Source organism: Lactuca virosa, chromosome 8, assembly GCF_052849685.1.
Source record: "Lactuca virosa cultivar CGN04683 chromosome 8, Lactuca_virosa_CGN04683_v6, whole genome shotgun sequence".
Classification (NCBI taxonomy): domain Eukaryota; kingdom Viridiplantae; phylum Streptophyta; class Magnoliopsida; order Asterales; family Asteraceae; genus Lactuca; species Lactuca virosa.
Genome location: NC_136433.1, coordinates 328,611,865 through 328,620,673, shown reverse-complemented (window position 1 = coordinate 328,620,673; position 8,809 = coordinate 328,611,865).

The following is an 8,809-nucleotide window of genomic DNA, read 5'->3' as shown; positions in this document are numbered from 1 at the left end:
AACTGAAGAACTTGACACTTTGAAAATTAAGTGTGGAAAAACATATGTTAGTTTCACAAATTATACTGCGTCAAGTAAGTCAGTCGAGTCCTTAGTTGAAAAACAATTGAGTGTTAAAGATAATCAAACCAAGGGTCTAGGGTATGATTGTTGGATAAGGTGTATAAGTCCATAACTATTTCTGGTATGTACTTGACCCGACCCGGCATGGTCCATTTGGGTTGCATGGCACCATGCAATTGGATAGACTAAAATGAGAGAAATAACACTTATGGTTTATTAATATATTATAAGTTCTAATATATTAATAATATTATTTAATTAGTTTGATCAAGAATTAATTTAGAATTAATTAAGTGATCAAAAGATAACTAATTAAATATATGGGTAGATTATGTAAATCTTCCATATCTTATATAGTGGGCTAAGAGGCTCCATGGATTATCAAGTTGGGTTCCACCCATAGGATGCTCCATGGAGGCTCCATGGGAGTTACAAACCCATGGGTCATGGAAATGAAGAGTCATGCCACATTAGGGTTTACATGGTGTAACCCTAGATGTGACACACTATATAAGCAACATGTTCTCCACCAAAATCGGCGACACTAAGAAACAAGAGGGCCAGAGCCGATTTTGCAAGTGTAATATTCTCTCAAAGTTTACTCATTTGCATTTGGTGATGTGTGAAGCATTTGAGGCATCACACTTGGGGTGCTAGGCTCACAAGGTTTCAAGGATCATAATCAACAACAAGGTAAGTTATTCTATCTTTCATTCAAGTTAAAATGTTCCCCATGTATGCTAGATAGGAATATAACCTTGGAATTCAACTTTGCATGATTATTAGACAAACATAGATCCAAGGTTATTAGGGTTGCATGTACACTTAGGAAGTGTTAGAATGCTCAAAACCCATCAGTGGTATCAAAGCTAGGTTCGTTTGTTGTTGTTTTTTTTTTTTTTTGTGCAAACAGCTTGAAAAAAAATCATTTTTTTGTTTTCTGCTCGTATGAAAGTTTGCACATTTGTTGCTGGAAATGGACTAGAAACATTACCCTAAACTGTTTTGATGTTTTAAAGCTTGTTTTAGATGGTGTAATGTTTATGCTAATCCATTTACAACGGCAATTATTAAAATTACAGGTTTTTTTTAAGTGTAATTTTTGATTCTTGAAAGTGTTCATATTCATGTTCTTGAACTTATGAAGATTAGATGATCATAGGAATTTTTTGTAACCTTCATGGTAGTTTAATTCATGATCATAATGTGTTTTAATGGAGTCCATAACTTGTCCTCAAGTTATGGAAAACCAAAAGTCTCACTTTTATTAAAGCCATTAAAAGAACACAAGAGTTATAAAAATGAAGAGTCTTCATTTTTATTACTCAATTAATTCATAAGTTATAAGAAATGAAAAGTTTTGGAAGTTTACAAAACTTGCCCTCAAGTTTTGGAACATGTAAAGTCTTGATTAAAACTTTAGTTCCAACCCTTAGAATTTTAAAAGTTAAAATTCAACCCTTATACTTTATAATATTATAAGTTACTAATATATATATGTATAACGTCAAGTCGTCTTACCGCTAGTACGCCTCATTCACGAAGTCGGTCTATAAGGGGAGTATAAGGTTGTTGCCTATAAAATGGCAACTTAATGGGTGTCCACTCTCACCCACCGCTTCCTTGATCGGTGGAGGGTCGTTAGCCGAACGGGTAAGACAAGGACTTATAAATTCTCATTAAAAGTATGATGAATATTATAAGGTAACTAAATGCTTTTATTAAATTCCCAATCTTAGTTACTTTAGGAAAATGTGAATAAGGTGCTAATCCATGAAATTACACTTTACACTTTGGTTAAGTCGTTGGTGGAGCGTGTGTGGTTAACCGGCACACTAACTTGGACTTAACAAGGTAGGTAAAGGGTGACTTAAGGTTTACCATAGCATCGGTGGAGCATGTGTGGTTTACCGGCACATCGATTGAGTGATAAACATTGAGGGTACCAAGTGATTTGCATGGTTACTTCACACCTCGTTTTGTGATCCTCGGTATCCCAGTCACAAAACTTGGAGGGCACACTCGAGATTGAAACATGCCTTTGAAAAGTTCATTGAATCTCAAAAGAATCTAGGAATTTCTAAGAACCAATTAAAAACCTAATATTTATATTTCGTTTTTCATGGTGGAAATTGGTGAATCGTCATTCACCTACCTTTCAAATATGTTATAGCTTGGATTACGGCATACCTCTTCTAAGTTATAATATATTGTGATTGGATCCTAGCCTTAATATTACATTTGGGTGTTTTATTAAGGACTCTCTTAATATCTAAACTAATCTTGTCCTCTTCTTTCAGATGTCTTCAAACAATGCTGCTTCTGGCTCTAATCCTAATGGCTCCTTTACCCTTATGAACTTGTGTGGGAAAGTCACTTTTGATGGATCCAACTTCAATGAATGGATCAGAAACATCAGGATGATTACCCGCTACGAGGACAAAGAATATGTCCTTGACAAGGAGCTTAAGGAGATTGATGATACCACTGCAACTCCCCAGGAGATCGCTGACTTCCGGGCACATGAAAGGGATGCTACAAAAGTGGCATGCATCATGTTGGCCACCATGACAGCGGAACTCCAAAAGTCCTATGAGGACTTCTACCTTTTTGAAATGCACCAAGATCTGATGGAAAGATACCATCAAAGTGCACGACAAGAGAGGTATGAAATCATATGCTCTATCATAACAACCATGATGAAGGACGGGGAATCCGTCACGAGCCACATGCAGAAAATGCAAAGGTATGTGGATCGGTTGCTGAAGCTTAATGTGAACTTCCCTGAGGAGCTTGCAATAGATATCATTTTGCACTCCTTACCATCGTGCTATGATCAATTCCGCATGACATATCACATGAATAAGGAAGAGGTCACACTCAGCAAACTTCAGGGACTCCTCAAGACCGCAGAAACAGGTCTTAAGGGTAAGTCGGTTGTTAACACTCCTACTCCAAACTCCGCCCCGGTTTTGGCAATCGGGAAAGGTAGAGGGAAGAAGAGGAAGAGCTCTTTGAAGGGTACCAAGGCTAGGACCCTTGATGGCTCTTGTTCAAGTGGAACCAAGAAAGGTTTTGTCACTCCTTCTTCTGACCCTAAAGAGGCTGAATGCTTCTATTGCCATGAAAAGTCACATTGGAAGCGGAACTGCCCAAAGTACCAGCAAGATGTGAAGGATGGGAAAGTTAAACCCAACCATGCAGGTATTTACACTATCTTATCTAATAACTCACCCCATTTTAACTCTTGGGTCCTTGATACCGGTTGTGGTATTCATATCTGTTCTGATTTGCAGGGACTAAGAAGAAGTGAGAATGTGGAGCATGGAAGAATAAACTTAATCATGGGGAATAGGAAAGCTTTACCTGTCACCAAGATTGGAGTTTATACTTTATCGCTAAGTAGTGGGTTTAGTTTAGATTTGAATAAATGTTGTTATTCGCCAGAAATGGCAAGAAATATTATTTCCTTTCATGCATTGTATAAACAAGGTTTCACCTTTTCATTTGATAATGAAGTTGGTTCGATTAATGCTTTCTTTAATAATGTTCTTTATTTTAAAGCATTACCTTGTGATGGTTTCGTATGAAACTGTATCTGTGGTTGATAACTTAGGAAATAATGTATTGTGTATTGATTCTGTTAATGATAATAACTTGGATAAAGCATCATTATGGCATTGTCGTCTTGGACATATAAGCAAGAAACGCATAGGCCAACTCCAAAAGAATGGAGTATTGGAGTCATTTGACCTAAAGTCAGATGATAGTTGCGAATCATGCTTACTTGGAAAAATGACAAAGTCACCCTTCACAGGTTCTTGTGAGAGGGGTGAAGGTTTGTTGGATCTTATACACACGGATGTGTGTGGGCCCTTCAAACATGCCACAAGGGATGCTAATCGTTATTATTTGACTTTTACTGATGATTACAGTAGATATGGATATGTCTACTTAATCAAGCATAAGTCAGAGACTTTTGAGAGGTTTAAAGAGTTTAAACAGGAAGTCGAGAATCAATTGGGCAGGAACATTAATGCTTCGATCTGATCGAGGTGGTGAGTATCTTAGTTCAGAGTTCCTCGACTATCTTAGGGAATGTGGGATTGTCTCACAATTGACACCTCCCAGGACACCACAGTTGAATGGTGTAGCTGAGAGGCGTAATCGAACCTTGTTGGATATGGTTCGTTCCATGATTAGTCGAGCTTCGCTACCAATCTCATTTTGGGGGTATGCCTTAGAGACTGCCGCCCATATCCTTAATCTAGTTCCCACAAAGAAAGTTGCCAAAACTCCTCATGAGATGTGGACTGGTAAAGTACCCAAACTAGACCACATTAAGATTTGGGGTTGCGAGGCTTTCGTGAGACGCGAGACTCATGATAAGCTCGAACCTCGAAGTGAGAGGTGTATTTTCATCGGCTACCCATAGAAATCCTTTGGTTACCTCTTCTACAGACCTAGTGAGAATGTGGTCTTTGTAGCTAGGAGGGCTTTCTTTCGAGAGAGAGAGTTCATAAGCCAAGGAGACAGTGGGAGGCAAGTTGACCTTGAAGAAATTCAAGAGTCAAGTGGTGAAGGAACTTCAAACCCTAGCACTCAACTTGAGGAGGAAACTCCTGTTGAGCCAATTGACAAGTCTGTACCTCTGAGGCGTTCCACAAGGGTTAGGAATGCACCTGAGCATTACTATGGATTCCATATTACTACGGAAGGTGATACACTTATCAGTGATGAGACACTGATAGGTCTGGATGAACCTAACAGTTACGTGGAAGCCATGGCAGGCCCTGAGTCAGCCAAGTGGAAAGAGGCAATGGACAGCGAGATACAATCCATGTATGACAATCAAGTTTGGAACTTGGTTGAGAATGTACCAGGTCGTAAGACTATAGGGTGCAAATGGATCTTCAAGAAGAAGACCGACAAGGATGGTAATGTACACACTTATAAGGCACGACTGGTTGCAAAGGGTTTCTCACAAACTCCGGGAGTTGATTATGATGAGACCTTTTCTCCAGTGGCCAAGATTAAGTCTATTAGGGTTCTGTTAGCCATAGCTGCATTTCATGACTATGAAATATGGCAAATGGATGTCAAAACCACTTTCCTTAATGGAAAGTTGGCTGAGGATGTTTACATGAGTCAGCCAGAGGGTTTTGTCAATACATAGTACCCTAATAAAGTGTGTAAGCTTGAGAAATCCATTTATGGGTTAAAGCAAGCACCTCGCAGATGGAATCTTTGCTTTGATGAGAAAGTCAAAGAATTTGGCTTTTCTAGGAGTGAAGATGAATCTTGTGTATATGTCAAGGCTAGTGGGAGTATAGTTAGCTTTTTGGTATTGTATGTGGATGACATACTACTCATAGGAAATGACATCCCAACTCTGCAGGAAGTTAAGTCCTGGCTTGGGAAGTGTTTCTCTATGAAGGACCTAGGAGAAGCTGCCAATATTCTAGGGATAAGGATCTTGAGAGACCGGAGTAAAAGACTAATTGGACTTAGTCAGAGTACCTACTTGGATAAGGTGCTGAAGAGATTCGGCATGCAGGACTCCAAGAAAGGAGAGTTACCCATCCAGAGTAACGCCAGATTGAGTAAGACACAAAGCCCTAGTACTGAGGCTGAGATAGCAGAAATGAGTCAAATACCTTATGCTTCGGCTGTAGGATCGATCATGTATGCTATGACGTGTACTCGACCTGATGTAGCCTTTGCTTTGAGCATGGTTAGCAGGTATCAGGGGAACCCTGGCAAGGTACACTGGACTGCGGTAAAGAATATCCTCAAGTACCTACGGAGGACTAAGGACTGGGTCCTTACCCTCGGTGGGAGAGAAGACTTGAGAGTTGTAGGGTATAGTGATGCTAGCTTTCAGACTGATAGGGATAATTTCCGCTCTCAGTCAGGCTGGGTCTTTACCTTAAATGGAGGAGCAATTTCTTGGAAGAGTTCCAAGCAAGAGACAGTGGCTGATTCAACTTGCGAATCAGAGTATATAGCAGCTAGCGAGGCAGCAAAGGAGGCGATATGGCTGAAGAACTTCATTGGAGACCTTGGAGTTGTACCAGCTATTAAAGAGCCAATGGAAATTTTATGTGATAGTGAAAGTGCAGTTGCCTTAGCCAAGGAACCAAGGGATCACGGGAGATCCAGACACATCGACAGAAAATACCATTTCATCATACATCGAATAGAAGAAGGACTCCTCGTGGAAAAGAGGGTATCAACGGATGAGAATCCAGCAGATCCCCTCATGAAGGGACTGACTCGGGTTAAGCATCTCTAGCATGCTCGGAGCATAGGGCTGAAGGATGATATTAGATTTAGTAGTTAGATAACCTTGAAATTTGTAAAGTGTAATTGACATTAGATGATGAATAAAAGGTGTTTTATTTATGAGTAAAGTGTTGCTATCTCTTGTCGATCGTTTACTATATTTCTTTTGCATGTTTTGACTTCCAAAATAATTATGTTTGGTATATCATATTATTCGAACCTCCACAGTCGGTCATATGTCGGAAGTAGGTATGAATCAAGACTGTCATGATTGGTTGCAGAGGTCTAAGTTGTTGGACATGGCTACAACACTCATGAGTGCTCATAAGTTCTGAGCATTGGACTCAACCCACGCTCACTGGAATCACTTCATGGAATTTATCTCGAGTGATCGTGAGACGGTAATATCATATAAGTCTTCAAACCTAGAGATATGATTTGTTACTTATGAGTTGGTTATGCATTGATTGTACGTTAACGCATTGGTAACTCGATGTTATAAAACGTACTTTTGTGTATAATTCAATGAGTGCTAGAACAAACATATGAGTCGAAGTTTATATGTTCCTTCTTGGATTAGAAGCTGATATCTGGGCCCCTCGATGATTTTGTTTTGACCTATGTACCAGGCCCGGTCAGAACTAAATTGATGTGTTCAATTAAGTTCTTTGTCAAACAAATCGGAAATCGGGAAACAAACTACTGGACAATAAGTAAGACATTGTTCCATGTATTTGTCCGGCTGATATCTAGAACAGAGGATTATATGATCACTTATCTTAAATGGCGTATCATCATCTTCTCAGTTCCGAGAGACCTTGAAAGAGCTACGATTGCCGATCGGTTCCTGAAGTATTGCAGTTATAGTTATTAGACTTATCCAAGTGGGAGACTGTTGGATAAGGTGTATAAGTCCATAACTATTTCTGGTATGTACTTGACCCGACCCGACATGGTCCATTTGGGTTGCATGGCACCATGCAATTGGATAAACTAAAATGAGAGAAATAACACTTATGGTTTATTAATATATTATAAGTTCTAATATATTAATAATATTATTTAATTAGTTTGATCAAGAATTAATTTAGAATTAATTAAGTGATCAAAAGATAACTAATTAAATATATGGGTAGATTATGTAAATCTTCCATATCTTATATAGTGGGCTAAGAGGCTCCATGGATTATCAAGTTGGGTTCCACCCATAGGATGCTCCATGGAGGCTCCATGGGAGTTACAAACCCATGGGTCATGGAAATGAAGAGGCATGCCACATTAGGGTTTACATGGTGTAACCCTAGATGTGACACACTATATAAGAAACATGTTCTCCACCAAAATCGGCGACACTAAGAAACAAGAGGGCTAGAGCCGATTTTGCAAGTGTAAGATTCTCTCAAAGTTTACTCATTTGCATTTGGTGTTGTGTGAAGAATTTGAGGCATCACACTTGGGGTGCTAGGCTCACAAGGTTTCAAGGATCATAATCAACAACAAGGTAAGTTATTCTATCTTTCATTCAAGTTAAAAATGTTCCCCATGTATGCTAGATAGGAATATAACCTTGGAATTCAACTTTTCATGATTATTAGACAAACATAGATCCAAGGTTATTAGGGTTGCATGTACACTTAGGAAGTGTTAGAATGCTCAAAACCCATCAACTGTAATGTTCACAAGAGGCGAAGCCAATCGTTTTCTGTTTGCTCTTGTTGATAAACATTTGTTCTCAACAGACTGCTTAGAGCACATTATCAATATCATCCATCGATGCAAGTAGAACTCTGAGGCAGATAAAAAGAACTTCACGGACATGCTTCGGTGGTACATTACTTTTCTTCATCATCTATTGGCCATTATACCGAAGGTGTTCAAGACAGTCAAGAAATCTTCTGCAGCTCAACCGAAGTGAGCTCTCGGCTCCAATGACGCAAAGGGGGAGATTGTTGGGTATTGATGTGTTGCGTCATGGGCTTGTTTTGTATATCCGGATTGGGCCTGTCCATCCGTGTTTATCTAGTAGGGTTTAACTATAAATAGTGCATGCATGTATGCATTAGAAAGGCTATTGATTATCATTGATTATTGTTTTGTAACCCTAAGCACCTCTACATTCGAAGTTCTTAGGCGAGCTCTTCTGAGGTGTTAACATTTTAATCATACGACATCTTTAAAGCCATTCTTGTGTTCTTATTTACGTCCTTAATTGTTTGCCTGCATAGAATCTATCGATCCTAATAGAACTTTGTTCTAACAGATTCCTTACTCCATCTAGTGTAAATCACTGATTTCATCCATGAAATCAGCTCATTCTAGTGAATCTTCAAGTGTTCTTCAAGAACACCAAGAACACCTACTAAGTTCTTGGGCTCCAAACACCCCCATGCGCTTCTACACTGTAAGTACCCTACTCCTACATGTGTTTAGCTATATTTGAGCCTTGTTAAAAGCACCAAAA